The 20488-nt window shown below is 30.8% G+C and overlaps 1 protein-coding gene and 1 non-coding gene across 5 annotated transcripts in view; both read left to right on the plus strand.

The window, feature by feature from the left end:
• Pgant9 (polypeptide N-acetylgalactosaminyltransferase 9) overlaps positions 1–20488 on the plus strand; it is a 220130-nt gene that overhangs the window by 46895 nt on the left and 152747 nt on the right. The gene's annotated exons all lie outside the window — the stretch shown is intronic.
• Positions 7105–7175, plus strand: Trnag-gcc (transfer RNA glycine (anticodon GCC)). The gene has a single exon. It is a non-coding gene; the product is annotated as a tRNA-Gly (tRNA).

Consider the following 20488-nt stretch of genomic DNA (forward strand, 5'->3'; position numbering starts at 1 on the left):
TCTTTGAGCGCCGATGGAATTAATGAGAGCTCTGCACAGAGTGGGTGTGAAAATTTCTTTACTTTCTGCTATTTTTTCTATTTACTCTCCGCAAAATAGAGAATCCCGTCGAATTTTTTTTCACCCAACCTCTGGCATTAAACCAGGTGCGAGTGCGTTTGTACCGAATCCAGAAATTTCACCGTGGTGGTACATTAATATAGAATATAATATAGGAATAAAGTAACAGCTGTGATCTGGAAAGTCGAGCCATTTTAATTAGCTTCGTGTTGGTATGTATATAGTGCACTCAATTCTTCACTCTGTCCTCTATTCTCTGTACAGATTGTAGTAGATGCAGTTGCAGAATCGAAAAAGTATGAGAGAGTTGGCGGTTCATAATCCGGGAAATTAACGTCAAGCTTAAGTTCACTTTTATTCCGTAAAATCTCTTCAAATTTATTTTAAAATTATGATAACGGTATGTATTATGAAAAATGTCCTTTTATTTACTTGACTCAGGGCGATGTCTACTTATCAACGGTATTTACATTCCTTATTTTTACGCTCGATTTTAGTTTAAATTCATTAACCTGATCCTTGCAGAGAAAAAAACATTTGTGTTAGGAAAATATTTGAGTTAAGAAATTGAGCGCACTTTCCAAGTCGAAAAAAAATTTTATTTCATCATTTTCTTGTTTAACTTCTTCAATTATGAATATAAAAATCGACATTTATATAGTAGTGACTCTGAACTTTATTAAAAATTTACGTTGAAAATTTTTGCATTGAATTTATTATAACAACATAAAATATTCATCGAAATTATTAATTCTTGGATCTATTACTGAAAAATGTTGTCGAGAAAATTGTTAAAAACTAAAGACTGATCTTATCAGATGTTTTTTGATAAGTCTTGCTCATTGAATTAAAAAAATACAGTTTTGAGAAAAAATATTTAAAGTTGCATAGATTTTAAAAATATCCGTATAACTATAAAAATATTTGATCGATTTGTATCAAATTTTTTGTGCTCATGCTTTAATATATTTTTACGATAAAAATCAAATAGAATCTATTTTTTTCAAAGTGCTGAGTGTGTACAACCCTTTAAACTGTAAGCATTCGTTTACAAATTTGAATTAAGATAGTTCTTGGTTTCGCTGCTAGATGGCGAGTATTTCTCGTAAGTAGAAATTTTTTTATAAAGTATATTTAAGGCCAGAGATTTTCTTAAGTCGTCTAGACCTTTGGTGGACTTCTGACCGATTGTTTCAAAGTAGAAATCGTATAACTTGGGAGAGTTATCCAATGAGATTATTTTGCGTTTTTCTCAAAAAATTTTGTAAATTTGGTTGAAATTAAGTTTATTGATAAACTAAGCCTCTGGTTTCGGAACCTGTCATTGTAGCTTAATTAAAAAAACATTTGTCAAACTGAGATCCAATTTCTTGTATATATTCAAATATATGTATATTACAAAAATTAAATTGAAAAAAAAAATTAATTTTTTATAATTCCATGTGCGTATAACTCTTCAAATTGATTTTTAGCCATATATAATAGCTAAATTTGTCATTAAAGACAAATTTTTGGGAACTGGGGGAAATAAAGGATAAAGGGGGAAGGGGAGGACCTTTACTCAGTAGGAATTCTTTTTTTGTTACAGGTAAGCTGAATTCATTAACTGCACGGAGTGCTCGTTCATAAACAATGAGAGCAAAAAAAGTCGGTAATTAAAAATTTACAACGTTATAAATAAATTTTTACATCGAAAAACTTTGTCAAATTTGCCCATTTGAAGTTTAACTTTGATTTGTGGTGGCAAAAAATTCTCAGTTGAACTTACATGTTTATTCGGTACTTCAAACAAAAAAGCCGCTAACTAAAATTGCTTCATAGGATATTCCAATACTTGATTTTACTAAAAAGTAAAGTAAAAACTCTTGTTTGATCTGAAAACTCACTACTGCTACAAAAATTTAAGCTTGCCGCGAGAATATTCTGGAAAAACGCTTGGCTTAAAGTAGGGATCTTGATTCGTAGATTTACGTCTCTATATATGTACATGTCGGCTATAAAAACGACAATTTTCACTTTGACAACTGATAACTCGAGAGAAATCGTCCTACAGAGCTCGCAGACCGAGAAAATTAAAGAGCAAGATAAATCTAAAGCCACCTGTCAGCGAAATTGATCAAAAAAATTCTATTCATTCGTTTCTGTTCTATTCTATTCTATTCTATCTGAGGAATTTTATATAGCACAGAAGAATTCTTCCAAAAACTTTATTTGTAAAAAATTTAACACTTTGTTCTGTAGATCAATGCAAACACAATCGGGTCGTTGAAACGGTGTACGTTTAATCAATCATGTTTTTCAACGCAGTTTTTTCAATGCCGTAGAATTATTTACTGGAAATTTTTAGATTTTGTTGCTAACGTTATTTTAAAAACCATAATAATGGAATTTCAAAATTTTTACTAAATAACATCAAGATTTTTATTATTAACGGAAAAATTTTTAAGCCAACATTTATTAGGTGGATATTTCTCGATAGCCTAATATTCAACTATAAAACAAAAAGAAAAAAAAAAAGTTAGCCATTATATACACACTGGTAAAATTTTTCTGGTAGCGAAAAAAAGAAGCCATCTAACGGTGAAAACAGGAACTAAATTATACAAAAAAAATATAAACTCATTTAAAGATTACATTACACAGTGATGTATTGATCTTTCATCAAAGTTTCAATCTTAAACCTCAAGATTTCTATAAAACCATTAAATCTTGAACTTTATCAAAATTTCGAGGATTTTCATCAAATGTTAGTAAATAAATTACGTAATATTTTCGAATTTAAACTTAAATTGTGGTTTTTGGAACTATAATACTTATATTTTAAGATTTTTGCTAATCATTGGACTTTCATCAACATAGGCAACAATTTTTAAGCTTGACTATATCAAATATCTATCTAGACAGTCTAATATTTGACTAATGTAGTTAAAATCTAATTTTATCAATGTCAGACAGAAAAATTAATTGTAAATAGTCTTTCATAATCTATTTTATTAATAGAAGAAAGTTTGATCTTTCATATACTCTGGTGAGATAATTCTGGATGCGAAAGAGCACATACACCTAGCGGTCAAACCAAGAATCAACTTTTAATAAAAGGTACCAATAAATTTACGTTATTAATACCACATTTTACTGGAATTGAATGATTTCAAGATGTTTCTATCAATAAACTCTTTAGTAATGCCTAAATTTAGTTTCTGAAAATTAGAATCATAAAAGCAAGTGTTGAACTTGGGTACTGGTTGTAGTGTAACCGAAATGTAGTGTATACTTATTCCCGTTAGGGCATGTCAGGTAAAATCACATAACCAATATGCGGACTTGCCACAAACGCCCATGAGTGGTCGGTGGCCTAGCAAGGCCATCTAAATACTCTCTCTTATGCTATTGATTTATTGCGCCCATGATTTATATACCCGGACATCAAAGGATCCAATATAAATAGATAACTTCTGTAAAAAGGGTCTTGTCAGAGACACGGCAACTTAATACCGTTTTTTTGCATCGATAACTCTACTCCAATTGATGTCATCCCAGTACTGGGTACCAGTAGATAATTATTAACATGCTAAACTTCAAACATAACTGTTACGCAGTACAGGTTAATCAATTGGAGCTCTCCAGCTGCAGTGATGAACATTGAACAATGAGAAAATTTATATCGGAGAGAGACGGAAGAAGGCTTTTTCGAAACAAATAGCCAACATTAATCGATCAAACGTGTGCCGGCTGTGCGTACAAGTGATATGGACACGTTGCGACGTCTGCTAGATATATTTATAGACTCATATACAGGTATTTGTATATATTTACTCACTGTTTGGCTTCATGTATTTATATATGTCTACATACTATTCTCCAAGGGAGACGGAGATAAAACCCAGCAAACAATGCCTATTTGCTTCGGTAATTATTCATTGTACATACATAATGCCCGTGCACCCTTTTGCCATTTCTCTGTACATTTGCATCAAATACATTTGTGCAAAAAGATTAACAAAGTGAAGAGAAATTGATTTTAAAATTTAAAATAAGATAATCTCATCAAATGACTATTTCTTCGAATTTATACGATGCTTACCTTCAAGTAATCGATCAGAAGCCTACTGGTGGTCTACATGACTTGAGAAAATACTTGGCTTTATATATGCTTTGGAAAAAATTTTCTACGAGCAAGGGATACTCACCATCCAAGAACTAGCTTATTTCAAACTGCCCAACGAACACCTGCATAGAATATTCAAAATTATACACGCTTTAAAATTTGAAACAATTTTTTTTTTATTTTCGTACTGAACACTAAAAAAAATTCTTTTTTTTTATCCACAATATTTCTTATACTAAAAAAAAAAAAAAAAATACGTGATATTTTGTTCAGCGCGTTACGCATCTTGCTCAGAAAAATGCGTATATTTATTATCACAATATGTTAATTTACCCTAGTTAGAATGTCGATAACAAAATAGAATGATTACAACCTTACTTTACTCTCATTACTTAATTTTTAACTTCCCGCAATGTAAATCAATGATTTTCGCAAAATCAGAAAATTATTGATTTCACTCCAGTTTTCAAAAATCGATTTCTCGTCGAATCTCCACGTTTCGAGGTCTTAGGAAACCATTCTGACTATTTCTACGAGGATGTATCTTAGTATGTATGTGTTTGTGTGTTGAAACGTGATTGGCGGCATTCAAATGATTTACTTTGTTATTAAATTTCACAGGAATTTGAAACAGTTTGTTATTAAATTTTTCAACAGTTTTCCAGATTTTTTAATAAGTATTGGAATGAGTAAAAATTGAAATTATGAGTCTAATTTTAAATGTTAATTGGCGGCATGATGGCCGAGCGGACTAAGTTATTATCCCGTTAGTTCATTCGCAGGTCATGTCGTGAGGCGAGGGTTCGAGCCCCGACGGTTGTTCGAATAGTTCCAACACCAACCGTCGGGGGTAGCTCCGGTAGCCGAACTGTACTGGCATGGGTTTTCTCTGTGGTTTCCCCATCGCCACTATTCCAACAACCGATAGAAAGGGGTGAAAGATATGTGCAAGAATTTGAAAGTGTGATGAACAGATATGTGATTATAAGAAAAGACGTTGATAATATGTGTGTAATAATAAATGGAGGACGTTGATAATATGTGTGATAATAATGTAGTGAGATAGATGCGCTGGGGTCCAATGAGGTACAGTGTACCCATAAAAGACGGCAGCATAGTCGCTGAGCGACGGCTGCTATCTACTCGGCCTTGTAAAAGTATGCCCAATATATACAACCAAAAAGTGGATTATTATTATTATAAATGTTAATTGTCACTTTGTATCAAGAATTATAATTATTTGTACTAGTTGTTGAAATTATTATAAATACACTGGACTAGTATTCTAATAATCACTATAAGTTTTCTACCATTAGAAATCTTATGGCTCGATAATAATTTTTATACTGATAGAAACAACACTTTTATATTCAGTGTACATAAATTTAAGTATGGACATAAAAATTAATGTAAATTGGACAAGTATTTTAAAATTTAATTCAAATAATTGGGAAGATTTAAGTAATGGAGGTTGGAAATGAATTATTTCAAAAAAAATTTTAAAGAGAGAACTGACAAAAATGTTCAATACAGAGAACAAATTAATCCGATCGAATTACAAAGCCGCTAAAAATAAGCCGACCATTTCGATTCCCAATAAAGTCCTGGCAGCAATTTGAAAGCAGGCATATTTACAATGCATAAAGCGCTGAAAAAAAGTTCTTACCACATGCACAACATTCTGGCGAGAGATATTTCAAATTTTGAATTTGACAATTTTCCGGTGGGTGATTTGTCAATGCCGGCAGTGTTTTACTCTTCTTCAACATATTTTATGCTGTGTTATCCGTTATGATTTAAATTTGACGGTTAAAACGTGACGTGAACCAGCAAACGGAACATATATCTATATACAAATGAATGCCCTGCTCGCTCCTTCATTCATCTATTCTTTTTGTTCCTGTACGACGTCAAATGATACTAAAAGCATAAATAACGTCATGTATGTGATCTTTATCCTTAATTTTCGTATTTATACATCCGTGCACTCTTTTTTGCCCTCTTATCATTTCAGTTTCAAGTCTGTTATGCTAAAAATTAGGAAAGCGGTTGAGCCCAAAGGCCATCCCAACAACTTTCCGTTAATTCCATAATTAAGCGCTCAAAAATATAATTTTTGTCATATCAACCACGAAATGAAATTAGATGATCATTGTTGAACAATATCTCTTTCTTCCACGATTGTTGAAACCGGAGCAATAGCAACCGTTATTAGCTGGGGATACAGTGAATCTCTTTGTGACATCAATCCAAAATTGATGCAACTTACATTGACAATTATGGATCCTGTAACGTGCCAAGCTCACCTACCCGACATGACGCTGTACATCCATTAAATCTGCGCTACAGGGTTTCTTGATCAAAGTACCTGTCTTGGTGACAGTGGAGGGCCTCTTGCGTGTGGAGTTGTATTGTGTAGAGTTGTATTGTATGGAATACCTTGTGCCACTGGTCATCCAGATGTTTTGACCAGCATTCCTACCTACATTCTTTGGATTACAGAAGTAGTGGCCCAATTTAATTATTGTCTGATATTGTTACCTGGAAATAAACAAATTAAATTTATGAACCTATGGACTAGTTTTTCTACAATTAACCCAACTTATAACTACAATATCTATATTTTAATAAAATATTACTTATTTAAGTAAAGATATCCATTAAATAGTATTTTATTCTATTTTTTGTGTTAAAATTAATCCATAGTCGCATCGAAATAAAATCTGATGGCAATAAAACCATTCTAATACATGTGCAATGGGATTAAAATTCATTAAAAGCACTCCACTTACACCATGGAAGTGGCAGAGAAAGTAACTCGTCCCCTCTATAGTTGCTAAATAGTTGAGGTGGGGGTCGAATTTAGAGAGACGTTGAAACTATAGAGACTCTGGTCTTCTGGCTCAATACTGAACTCTGGTTACGGGAGAATATGAGCACTGGTGGTTCAATGGTAGAATGCTCGCCTGCCACGCGGGCGATCCGGGTTCGATTCCCGGCTAGTGCAATTTTTTGTAAATTTCTAAAAAAATTTGAAAAATAGTTTACCTTGGAGGCCGTCCATGAAACTTTTTGCTGTGATCAAGCTTAAAACAATGAGATAATTTTTTAGATAATCAATCTTTTCTTACACGGAGAGAAAAATGTCGATAATTGAGAAATTACATTGAATTGAATTGAATTGAATTGAATTGAATTTATTGATTTATGCCAAAGCCTTCACTGGCCAAATGGCAAAAAAGAAATATACATTATGTGAATACAATACATATTTAAATTTTTGAATTTTAACATGATTATTAGAACTTATAAATACTTAAACATAATATAATATAAGTAAAAGTAATATTGCTTAAATACTAATTTTTTAAGAAACAGTTTAAGTGAAAATTATAGGTAGTAGTTTACAACATTCATAATTATGATTTTAATCATTTTAATGATTTAGTTTAAATTTAGATGTCCAGATTAAAGAGGTTTACTTTATAAGGTTTACTTTTAAAAATTTCTATACTGGAAGCATTTATCACATCGATTGATAATTCTTCTCAGAGACGAATGCACGTAATTACAAAAGATAACTCATAAACAGTATTCAAACTAAATATTTCAGAAAAAATTCAAATTTTCTTGATAATAATTTCTTTAAATCAACTAAAAACAAAACAGTCTTGTGAAAATAATCTCTCTAGAAATAAAAAATAAAAATTCATGCATAAAAAAACAATAAACATCACCTATCTTCAACTACAAATTGTACAGAGCCATATCCACAGGCATGAATAAGTCAAATATTAGCATAAGTGCCCACTTAATCACGTTATTTGAAGCAATAGTCATTAAAAAAAAAATCCATCTACACCTACTGCCACGGATGAATAGAACGTAGGCCTGAGATTCACTCACTGAATTAAAAACAACCTTTCATAAACTTATACAGTCGCGTCCCGCCATTACATGAGCGCTTGCTCCGCCATTACATGACGCTTAGTCTCCACAAAGAGAAGCCTCTACACGGTACTTAAAGCATTACGTGATACGTGGGAGTAAAAACGCGTTAAATAAAAAAAGTGTTTTGTAGCGTCTATAAATCCTTAGACTCTTATTACGTCTATTAAAAAAAAAGGTAAAAAAAAAAGAATCTAAATTTTCAGTTGATGCCAGAAAGCAAGCGCGTGGTTACGAATTCACAATGGCATTGTGCGGCAATCTTTCAACAGCTTATTCTCTCTTTCCCTCGGATTGGTAGGTCGCGACAATATCCCAGTGTGCTTACTGGTTGGGATTCTCCATCCATCTTTTTCTGTCCGCTCTATTCCTATTCACTCACACTGTCGGCACCCACTGCCTACTTCTGCAACTATAACTATAACTACCATTACTATTACTATTACTGGCAGGCACCGTTACGGGTAAACCCACCCTCTACTCACCAGTCACCACACTACGGCATTCCGCCATTAATGGTTTCCGTTTCCGGTGTCTCAATCCTCCCATTGCTGCTGACGCTTTGTGCTTTATTCGAAAAAGCCCTCGTTGTTGTCGTTGTCGTCTTGAGTGAGTTGAGGGTTTCTTCTTCCCTATCTCTCGATTTTCAATTCTATTCTCAACCCATCTCTCAATTCTCATCTCCCATCTCCCATTTTTCGGCTTTTGCCTAACATTATATCCTGTCCCGGGTCTTATCTCCTTCCCGATCTTATTCTCCCAGTCAAACCTTTACTTTTGCTGCCGCGCTTTTTTATCGATTCATCCAATTCTCGATTCTCACTCATACAATCCTACTTGCTGCATTTATCTGATGAACGATCAGATCATTTGCACGGTTAATTTTAAATTAATTCCATCTACTCTATTCTTACTTGTTTTTTTTTTTTTTTTTGGCAATTAGCGCTCTAATTGTCGCGATAACTTTTCAATCAATTGGAATTGTTAAACGCTTTTTTTAATCAGAGCTTTCTGAAGGTACTTAGTTCTTTATTGTCTTGTCTTATGAACGCTAAGTCTTGGTTTGTTTATTCACTTTTGTTGCAACTGGTGAAAAAAAGATTGAGTTAATTGAATGGTTTTTAAAGTTAAAAAAAATTTAATCAAGAAAACTTTAGTCATCATAAATTTGTTGAAATACGGAATCTCTTCCGCAATTAAAAAAATTTGTTTTGACTTGAAAATTTAATAAATAATGATCCGAGCTAGAGAATTAAATGCTTTACTCAATAATATTAATGTTATTGGCTTGAAAATATTCATTTTTGTTAGAAACAAAGTAATGTAAATTCGACTCAAGACCGGACTCTAACCCTGATCGATGTTGGTACTTAAAAGAGAGTTATACTACTTCTCCAACGTACCGTTCAGACATGAAACTTACATCTGTTGATAAAATAGTAAAATGCGATTTTGTTTAGGATTTAGAGACGGTGCTGCTGTAAGATTGTCTATATCCAAGAACGTTATCTTTTTGTATTTTAGAGTAAGTTAAATATCGATAAAGCTATTCTAATACGTCGTATTTCACGTTTATTTTCTGAAAATTTTACAGCAGGCGGTAAAAAAGTTCATTTTTAACATTGATTAAATGAAATTCAATGAAAATATTTATTTAAAAATATTTATTAAACTCTTTGACCGTTAAATTTTTAATCTAACTTGCATAATATTGTTATGACTCTATTTTAAAAAAAAAGTCAATAAAATTGCACTATCGATATATCTCTTGTGAAAGAGAGATTTCATTTCGTTAGTCTGAAATATTTTATGTTTGAATGAAAAAATAATAAATATTTTCAGAAAAATAGTTTAACTTTATTAAATTCTTTGAAACGTTTTAAGAAAAATGTTCAGTATCAAGAAAATAATTTTCTTGAATCAAGATATTTGTCTCTCCTAAAAAATTTTCTTGATCAAAAAATATCTTTTTATTTTTGTATACGTTTTTAAAGCCTTTAGCGTAAAATTTATACAAGCGATTTAGTTTATTTAAAAATCCATCAGTGAAATATTGAAGAGAATGTATTTACTGCCGAAAGACGAGGCTTTACGAGTAAGAATTTATTGATAGCCGGCACTCGGTTCTTACATTACCGAGCGGGAAGTAAGCGAGTCCATAAATTGCAGCTATGCGCCGGATAGGAAGAAATGTAACGGGAGGCAGCAAAGGATATCGCTGAATGCAGGTGAATGGATTCCGTGTCGTCGGGTTCTATTTCGCAACCGGGTGCCATCCGACTGAACCATGCACCCAGTCAGCTAGATAGTGATAATGGCAACCAGTATTGGTGTAGATGCTTATAGAAATAGTACAGTCAGACTCTCTCTCTCTTGCTCTTTTCACAAACACACATGTCGAAACACGTTAATGTGCTGTGTGTCTATGTATGGAAAATGGTACATAGATGGTATGTAGACGGAAACCCAAGTAAAATGGATCGTTGCGCGTTTATAAAGCATAAAGATACATCTATTTTGTGGGTGTTATAAACCAGACATCTGGCATAAGTACTCCATTTATGTTATTACACTTTTCGTTGGAATTTTATGATTAAATACTTTCAGTTAAGTGTTTTTGGATATTTACTGCTAAAAGTAGACGAAATTTTATTTTAATGTTTCCGAATAATGGACAGATGAATTTGAAATGGATGAAGGATGTTTACAGGTATCGCTAACTTAAGTTAGGGTTTAGGGTTTAGGTATAACAAAATTTTAAATTTTAGACGGAGGCTACGACTAGTTATGTTTAACAGGAATTCAAAAACAAATCAGTAGTTCTTACTTTTTCTATCACTTGCTGAATATTTTATTGCTGATGCAAAAATCGGGATTTTAGTTCTTCAACCGGGTCAAATCAAAAGGAAGTAAGGAAACGAGTATAAAATCATTAAGATTAATTATTAGAGTGTTTTATACCTTATTGCGTTAATAATTGAAAACTACAACTTTAAAGAAAATTCATGTAGAAGCTTTAATATGAATTTTCCTTTCATTCATTCGTGAAAATTTAATCATCGACAATATATTGCTTTGTAGTGTTTTTTAAATTTTATTTTATTTATTAATTAGAACTTTTTAACTGGAAATATTATCATTAAAAATTAGTAACCACTGTTAGATCTTTCTACTTGTAAGAAACAACGTAGCCACCTATCGATGAAACCATAAAATATCTCAGAAAACCCGCTAAGGTTTCATTATACAGTCAATATTGAATCCCATTCATGCTTCACACCTCAGTATATTAATATTCAAGCACTTCCTTATTATATTTTTTTGGGGAAAACAGAGATGTGAAAAACAGTTGATCATAAAATTTTAATTCAAGCTCAAGTCTGGACTACAGGGAACATGAAATTATTAAATATTATTTCAAGTAGAAGTGAATAACGCCATATTAAGAGAGAAATTTTGTCCTGTATTCCAAACATATATACTATACACATAACAACAGAGCTTTCGTCATTCATATTTCACGATTTTTTGTACCATCACCATTATTATTTTTTTCCCCATTTCTTTCACGACTGGCGTACGGTTTGTCAGATGGCTGGTTGGTACAAAAGTTCGCTTTAGCACTTATTCACAGACCTCGCTCGCGTTACGAATACAGCTCTATATAACTCTAACATGAGTGTGCTTACTGGAAAAAATAAGCCTGTTTTTTCCACTCGAGTTCCATCGGTATTTTTTTATGGATTTAATTTATACTATCTGAGCTTTCGCCACGTGGAATTAATTGACCGTCAATCGGGTTTATTTTCCAGCCAATAGTTCGACCATTTATCAACCAATAGAAATCAGTTTGACAAAAATCGATCTTTTTCATTCATTTTGTCCTTCAGAATTCTTTCTATGATTAAAAATATCCGAATAAATGAGCATTGAATTAAATTCCGGTCATTAATTCCCAATACTGATAACTCATGTAAGATTTTGTCGACCGATTAGGGGGAAGGGGGCCAAGTTTGAGCGGTTCATTTACGAGTCTCCTTCATCCAGTAATGAAGAAAGCAAAAGTTTTGCCTCCATTTTTTTCAATTTCTTTTTGATTCGATACGATATCTTTTTCATTCTTTTCATCTTGTCTATTTTTTTTAAAGCTCAGTTTTATTCTACTTGAGCTAGGGGATAATATGATAGGATAGGGGAACGTTGGTGAAGTGAAGCTCATCTTTTCTGACGTTCGCTAAAGTAGACGTTCGTGGAACACGCTGAAAATAAAAAAAAGAAAACTCCTGAATAATTTTACTCCGAGCAGCTGAATTTTTTATGTATCTAGTGTCACATCGCCGTTTTCTATTTTAAAGCTCACCCTTGTAATTTTAGTTTTACATTCTGCACATTAGTTGGTTACTCTATTCTATTCTTTTTATTTTGAGAATTAATTAATTTCGTCTAGAACTTTTATTGGAATTCAATTGTTCAATATTGATGATAAAAATAGAAGATTTATTCAAATAATGTCATTTTAACTCACCGTTTTAAAATTTTCAAATTGGGTTACTTCTATTTTAAGGGAAAATTTATTTTTAATCTTTACTTGGTTACAGATAATCAATTCTACTTAATTAAAATGAAGTTATTCTTTATAAAGAATATTTAGACTTGAATTCAAACCAATTTTGACTAATTTTTAACGATAATATCTCTGGAAAAAAAATACTAATTAATAATTGAAAAAACTTTAACAAATCAAACAAAGCTATGTTCTTCTTTGAAAATTCTCTTTTTCTTTCTCACAGTTAATCTCAAAAATTTTTTACTTGAAAAAAAATTTAACTTGAGTCCAGACGAAAGTTCTTGAACCAAGAAAATAATTTTGAACAGTTTCAATGACTTGAATAAAAAAAAAAAAATTCTTGAATCAAGTAAAATTTACTTAAACCAAGAAAAGTATTTATTCGATTCGAGTAAATTTTTTTTTCTATGTACCATTTTGAAGGAAATTATTTTCTTGAGTCGAGAGAAAAAAATCTGAAGTCAAGAAATTATTCTCAATTCAAGAATTTTTCCTCTTGACCTAAGAAATTTTTTTCTATAAAATGGTATTCTTGATTCAAGATTTTTTCTTTTGAATTGTGTTATAAATTTTGTTGGTAGTTTTATAAAATCAATCTCTTGAAAGATGAATATATAAAATTGATTAGAATTAATAATTATTCATTCTGATAATTATTATTAACAATTTATTAAACTCCTAATAATAATATTCTAACAAAAATTCGATTTTTGAATTATCAATAAAATATTTTTCAAGTTATTAAAAAAAAAAAAAAAAAAAAAAAAAATATTAATTTTTTTTTTTTTAATTTCAGTTCAACATAACTAGTTCTAGACTGTGTGAAATTAAAAATTTTTCTTATACTTAAAAAGGTAGCATCTTTACTGTCCAAACCTTCATTGACTGATCTGTCAAAATTTTTTATTATTTTATCGATCGATGATAAACGACATATAAACTTACCGAGTGTGAGAAAAAAATGAGAGTCAAGATGACCAAAACCAGGATAAATTCTATCTGTGCAAAAACAAGAATCTAAATGCTTTATCTTGAATGTCCAGCGCCAACAAATGCCTGATAATAAATAAAATAAACAGAATTCATTAATTTGTAGTTTGTAGCTTGTTTTTTTTTTTTTATTGAGCTGAAATCTCGTATCGCAGGGACATTTATTTCGTGAAAAGCTGTTGCTCGTACAGTATTCCAGCAGCAGGTACTTAGCGACCGGGCACTTATCGAGTTTAATTTCAAGCAATCGTATTTCTCGGGCAGAATATCCAGAACGCAGCTGGAAACAAAAGAGAAACAGGAGGAAGAGAAAGAATAAAAAAAAAAAGATTGAAAAAACGGAGAAATACATAACGACTGTTGTTCCATTCGCTTACCCGAATATTGTGTTGTTAACAGTCAGTTCCATCACCAAATACATTATCGATTTGCCGGTTGACAAACCGACGAGTAATTACGTGGCAAGACGTGTAAGAAACTCATTATTACTTGATGGTAATAAACTTGAGACAGAAACGTGACGCAATATACCACACGTGTAATCTGATGTGCTGAGTCTCGGAAGTTAACCAATTGTTATTGTTATTATTTGTTTAAGTATTAGAGTAACGTGGGAATTTGAATTGTCTTTGAGCTTTAGAGTTTCTTGGAGATCAAAGACAGCGAGACGACCTCTGTATTACTGACACAATGCCGTAGTGTATTTCAGTACTGTTCGGCTTAACGGAAAATAGTAAAAAAGTAAATTGGATAAAATGAAAGCTAGTTAAACCAACCGGGGTAGTTTATACTACTAAGGCAACTGTGTAGTTACATTCGGTAATCTTCTGTGAAAACGTTTTCGTCATTAGTTAAGTTCAAAGTTGGATTGGCAAAGTTTCTTACTTCTATTCTGTTCTTATTTTTTTCTTTCTTTTGTAGACACGTCAATAAAACCAATACTTACACACTGATTTCGTCACTTTTGTTGATGTTTATTTTTATCAGAGTTGGAATTTTGTTTTCTGGGTAAAATATTGAAGATACGGAAAAATTGTAAAAAATATTTTTTGGAAAAAATTTTATGTTCTTCAAAAAAGTACCTTATATATATTTTAGCGTATTTTTCATCCTTTTCGTAAAATTTTAATTTATAAAAAGAATAACTTTAAAGAATGAAAATATCAATTTTTAAACACCGTAATAAGTTAAATTGTTCATAATTTTTGTAGAAAAAGAATTTCATTTTTACAACAGATTATAAAATGTTCCTTTTGATAATAAATTCAAGAAAAACTAGCCCAAGCTCTTCAAATGAGCCATCTTAGTAGACATTTAAAATTATCGAAGTAACGAAACCTTTTAGCCGCAGCGTATCTTCTTATACTTGTAACTTTTTAATTAAGTAACTTAGTTTAATGCTGCTGAAGGTACTGAAGCTTATAAAGGAAACTTTCATTTCATTATTTCAATATTTACTAAAACATTACTTCTGCTAAGTTTCCAAGCTAATATATTTCCTACTCATTATCCAAAAAAATTCATATTATCATATCGTCCATAATATTGACGAGTGGAAAGTTTGACAGTCTCGTTAGAAATTTTAAACAATATATAACTACACTAGTTGTGCCCCTTAGTCAAAAAAATTGCAAAAAAATTTTTTTTTGCCATGACTGCTGTAATTAAGGTACCGGCGGGTAATAAGGCCGAGCTAAAGGAGATTTTGAAAAAAATTGAAAATATTGCATTTAATTATTGCAATGTATCATTAATTTTTAAATTAATACATTAGCCATAAAATATAATGGAGTAATGGTAATTTTCACCATAAACAAACACAAAATTAAATTTTTTTAAAAACCTTGTGAATAGGCCTTATTTTACTACGGTAGGGTAATAAGGCCTGCGGGTTATACATACTAGAAATAGTTATACTACACTTGATAAAATTGGTACTAGAGATCAATCATTCCTTAAATTGAGCAACAATACTTTTTAAGATGTTGATAAAAATTAGAGCAATGATTTAAATTATTAAATATAAAATTATAAAAAATGTTTAACATTTACTCAAATCGTTTTTTAGGAATTCTTCTGCGTTACTTTCCCGTGCAAAAAAATTCTGATTCAAAATGAATTTAAGATTGAAGTTCATATTTTGATACAAATATGAATTAGTTTTGAGATCAATCCAAATTTGAAATTGATTTGTAAATATTAATTAGCACGCCTGTAGAAATTTTGATTCTGCTTTAGAATTTTAATAGGCTTAGCAATATTTTATAGATAAAATTTATCCTAAATATTTTTAAGTCTTTACTAATATTCTAAAGCAGGATCAAAATTTCTACAGACGTGCTAATTAATATTTACAAATCAATTTCAAATTTGGATTGATCTCAAAACTAATTCATATTTGTGTCAAAATATGAACTTCAATCTTAAACTCATTTTGAATCAGAATTTTTTTTTGCTTGGGTTAGCATATGACGGATGACAAAATATAGAAGACAGGGAACATTGTATTGGGACTATATAAACTTGTAGCGAAATTTCTATGCTAGACTCTTCTACTTAGAGAAATCTTTAGCGGAAGCGGTTATTTTAAATAGCATTTCTATCACTTAGGCCTCATTACCCACGAGTACCTCATATTAAAAATTATTTAATCACCTCTATTGTTTTTTACCATCTTTAGACTGTCAATTAAAAAGGTCGGATTCAACATTAGTGTGGAAATCCTGTCCGTTCACTAATTTTCAGACCTTTGAAGATAATGAATTCAATAAATTGTAAATCAATTTCCTTATCAATCGACGAAGCTAAATCTAGCGACTAAAATTAGACGCTTAAATATCAATTGTCAAATTTCCTGTCAATGACAATAGTATGAGCGAGTTTTTCTACTGAAAATTATCGAAATTTTATCCTTGACAAAGGAAATTCAGAATAATATTATACTTAAAATAACCGTCTGCAAATTTGATTTGACAGCATAATACATCCTTCAACTCATCAATTTCCCGGATGACAATTACTTAAAAATAACCGAGTATAATGTGAATAGAACGAAGCGAGAGCGAAGCACAATGTGAAATAAAAAAAAATGATTTAAAAATTATTTAAGAAGTCATGAAATGAATAAGATCGATATATAAAACGCGAAATACTGATGAGAACGTCGAACGTATCCAATTTATTTTCCATCGGAAATATATCGGGCTTTTTATTTTTTCTTTTCTTCCTTTTCTTATATATATCTTAACTTTTCCATCGACGTCTACTGAAGAAACTTTACCTTTTCTAGCTCTTGCTTAAACTTGCTCTTAACTTTAATATCATATACATTTTTCTTCCAATCCAATACTACGCGAATTTCATAGAACCGTAAAAACGTGACATCTTTTATTATTGGATAATTTAAAGCCACAATCAGCCACGAATCGCTAAATAAAAAATTCACCCCAGATTTTTACAATAAATTTACATTGGAGAAAAAGATAAAACATTGAATATCCCCGTAACATTTTTTTTCAAATTAAAGTTCAAATTTAATTAAATGGAGGAAAATACCTAACAATTTTTTAATTTTAAATTCAAATTTTGGCTAAACGATGAGAGATACGGAAGAATTAAGGTGACATTTTATTTAAAGAATTAAATTTGCTACAAGAAAGCTTTCACGCCTTTTTTTCGTAACTCCGATATTTAGCCAAAAATATTGATTTAATTGGGAATTAAAATAAAAAAAAACTCCTGTATAAATTGTTTAAAAATTTTAAGGGTATATTAATACATATTTTAAGAATACACAGTAAAATTTTTGAAGAAGAAAATTAAATATTTTCCGAGTTAGACGCGATTTCTGACGGCGCTAAAAAAAAGTCCTCCACTCATGCAGAGATTCCGGCCTTCTCCATGGATGAAACATAAAAAAAAAAATCCTCGTTCAACTAGAAGATATTGTCGGTACAATAATCCTCGTTCGAAAAAAATGTCAAAAGTTGACAAAATGGCGGCGTTTAAAAAAAAAAAATTGAATTTTACTCAAAATTTTGGTCGTTTTTGGCTTCCCAAAATTCAATTTTAGATCAGATTAAAAAACTGGAGGGTCATTGTAAGGAGAACTATATACAGAACATGGAGAAGAAAATTTTGTAGTGATCGGATCATTTGTCTTTGAATAATCACTGCAGCAAATCCGAAAAATGCTGTTTCGAGAAAAACGCGTTTAAAGATAAAATGATCCGATTCTAACTGCCGAGCGGCTACTCTTTAAATAGCTGTAACTCAAAAACTATTTGAGAAATCGATTAAAAATTTTAGTATATTATTTTTAAAATTATAACCTATCAAAATATAAAAAAAAAATCGGTTATTTGAAGAATTTACACTAGTTGTGTCCCTTAAAACTTTTTAACACGTGGTATCGTCAAATAAGTTTATAATTAAATTTTCAAACAAAATTCTAGCTAAATTGTAAGAGACAAGTCGCCTATAATTTTTTTGTATCTCCAATATTTGTCGCAGAATTTTGATTTCAAACTTGTCTATCACCTACTAATAATTGAAAGTGCTTAAAATCTAATAACAAATTCAAAATCTAACTAAATGATAAGAGATACACTAAAACTGCTATAGACCTTTTTATTTTCATAGAGAATTCGACTTCCTTCAAAAAAGCTTTTTCATCATTTTTTTCGTATTTTCAATGTTTAGCCCAAAATATTTAATTTAACGTTTTAGTGTAATAAAAAACGCTCAAAAGGCAATTTTAAATTTAAATTCTAGATAATTTATTTATTTCCATGAAAATAATTCAGTAACTATTTTTTTTCTCTTCATGTAAATGTAAATTTATTTGTCATAATATTGGCATGCATAAAATGCAGCACTTGTCACTATTTTGTTATCGAACAAAAAATTTTTAATCTTTTATTGTAACGCAATTTAAAGTTTTTGTTCCGCTGTAGTACGACTGCAGTCTCGGTACGTGTTTCCCTGTCTCGCTGTCAAGGTTGCCTCCAGAAGAGCATCAGACGTGTCTTGAATTTATACGAGACAACAACCCAGTGGAATTCGTCAATCCATCTACTCTCAGCTTCGATGTATTATCCTTGTACATGTATATAATACCTATATATATATATGGACAAGTCACTAGAATTGGTAGCATACAATTTTCGACATTTCCATGACATTCATCGACGTTATCGACTTGTCAATTGTTATCGAATATCTACGGTCTAGGGGAAAATTTCCATTCTCCTTAAGATTGAATTACACTGACATTTACGTCCTACAATAATAATAGCTTCCCAACTCCCTGCTTAGATTTTAAAGCCAATCTGTCAGGACGTTACAAAATTATTCAAAAAATAAAAACCAAAAAAAAAAAATTCAAGACTTTTTGAGATACCTCCCAAACTCTACAACTAATTGACTCAAAACCTTGTATCCACATTTTTCATTAACCCTTTGATGTTCGGCCTTGAATTCCTATTCTTAGTTTGAGTCATATTTCTTTTTCTTTAAGTGAGAGAGCTATAGTCTTTTTCCTACACGGAAAAAATAAGATTTAACTGCTTTCTATGTCGGATGGAAACTAGTTCCATCTATAGTGAAAAAATGTACAGATTATAACTACTTCTATCTAGATTGTAGTGGGAACAATCTTTGTTGAACTCAGTTCAATCCGAGATGGGACTCAGTTCAACGAAGATTGTTCCCATTACAATCTACATAGAAGTAGTTATCATCTGTACACAGAAAAAAAAAATTTCTTGAACCAAGAAAATTGTAAGGAAGACCAAAGTTATTTTGGAGCAAGAAGAAATTTTCTTAGCTTAAAAGCATTCAAGAAATTTTCAATCTTCCTTAAGATTTTCTTGATTTAAGAAAATTTACGCTTGACTCAAGACTTTCTTTTTTTCCGTGTACATTTTTTCACTATAGATGAAAGTAGGTTCTATCCGAGATGGAAACCAGTTAAATCTTAATTATTTATTTATCTATTAATTGTTTATTTATAATTATTATAATTATAAATAATTATTTATTTATTTATCTTAATTATTAAATAAATAAATAAATAAATCTTGTTTTTTGCGTGTAGAGAAGGGGCTCGAAAAATAATAGAAAGGGACGCATGGACACACTACTACAACTAAACCTTCTCTCACACAACCGTATAACAAATTATGATTGGCTCTCTCCCCTAACAGCTCACACCGAGATTCTTTGCGACTCCAAAACATTAAAGGGTTAAAAAAATGTGTTGAATTTTATCAAAAAAGTCAATATTGAACCACGCGTTGAAAAGATTTCGCAGTTTAAAAATACTCACAGAAGTGTTGTTCTGAAACAATTATCAAAATTTTCAGTCCAAGCGCTCAAAAATCGAAGAATTGGTAGATTTTCAAGGATTTTGAACCCATAAATACTTTAAAATTTAAGGGATAACTTGCAGAATCTATTCTTTTCAGATTTTTTGTGTCCATAATTCAATTTGTTTGATAGTGAGGGCTATTCTGAACTAATTTTGACATTTTGAGCACAAACCGTTCAAAATTAACTAATTGGTTGAATTCTGAGTAGAAAATTTCAAAGACGGCCTGCATAATTAAGATTATTGATGAGTCAAAAAGCCAGTTGATCAAATTTCTTCGTTATAAACCTGAATAAAACGAAATTAATCACAAGAGTGTAAAATAACAATAGTTTAAAAAACAAAAAAAAATGTTATAGAAATCTAAACTTAAAATTAAATGAAGTGGGTCAAATGAAGTCCAAAAGAGTCGGTTACAAATATACAAACATACAGGTGAAACTAA

Source organism: Cotesia typhae, unplaced genomic scaffold (assembly GCF_013202065.1).
Source record: "Cotesia typhae breed Kobodo isofemale line unplaced genomic scaffold, CoteBio_Ctyphae scaffold_121, whole genome shotgun sequence".
In the NCBI taxonomy this organism is placed as follows: Eukaryota; Metazoa; Arthropoda; class Insecta; order Hymenoptera; family Braconidae; genus Cotesia; species Cotesia typhae.